Source organism: Octopus bimaculoides, chromosome 13 (genome assembly GCF_001194135.2).
Source record: "Octopus bimaculoides isolate UCB-OBI-ISO-001 chromosome 13, ASM119413v2, whole genome shotgun sequence".
Lineage (NCBI taxonomy): Eukaryota > Metazoa > Mollusca > Cephalopoda > Octopoda > Octopodidae > Octopus > Octopus bimaculoides.
Window position 1 is genome coordinate 37,202,266 of NC_068993.1, and position 833 is coordinate 37,203,098.

Below are 833 nucleotides of genomic sequence, written 5' to 3' on the forward strand. Positions count from 1 at the left end.
ATATATATATATATATATATATATATATATAGGTCAGAGGACCGAAAGATGGTGTGAGTAGCTTCAAAATCATTTACTGCTTCATCAGTGATCGGTCAATCATTTTCTTAACCACAGAGTGGATAGTAGCTTGTAGCTACTACACACGTGTACACTTAACATACATCTACACACGAACTGAAACACGCAAATGCATATACACACAAATATATGTGAGTGTATACGAATGAACGTACATGATGTGTGGATGACAGAGAATAACAGTTAGTGGAGGGTAAACAAATGTAAACATATTTTGTTATACCTTTGATAAAATATATTAATATATCTGTGTTCATACGGTTAAGTTATAAACTTAAACTTAAACTTCACCTTATGAACTTTCTAAACTCTCCGACGAAGCCCAGAGGCACACCCAAGGACCTTAATTTTATCTACCAAATACTTCAGTTCATTGAAAGGATGGAAGTAAAGTGGGGTACTATGACCTCTTGGCTGAAACAGCTGTAAGAAGCGATTTTACTTTCTATGTTCTACGTTATATATTTTGATAATTACCCGTATTTTTATATATGTAAAGCATAATATGTTATACATGTATGCATATTGTTACAATTATTTTTTTTTTAAATAAATAAATAGGCATAATATAATGTCTGAAAGTTGATGAATATCACCTCTTGATCGCTTCCATTTTCTTATTGTTGTATAAATTAAGGATATAACAACTTTTTTACCCTCACCCATTTATTACATTTAGTAGTGTAGCTGCCACGCAATAAAAAAAGCACTTGTGTATTAATAACTGGGTATTCTACCAGCAGTATATTGGA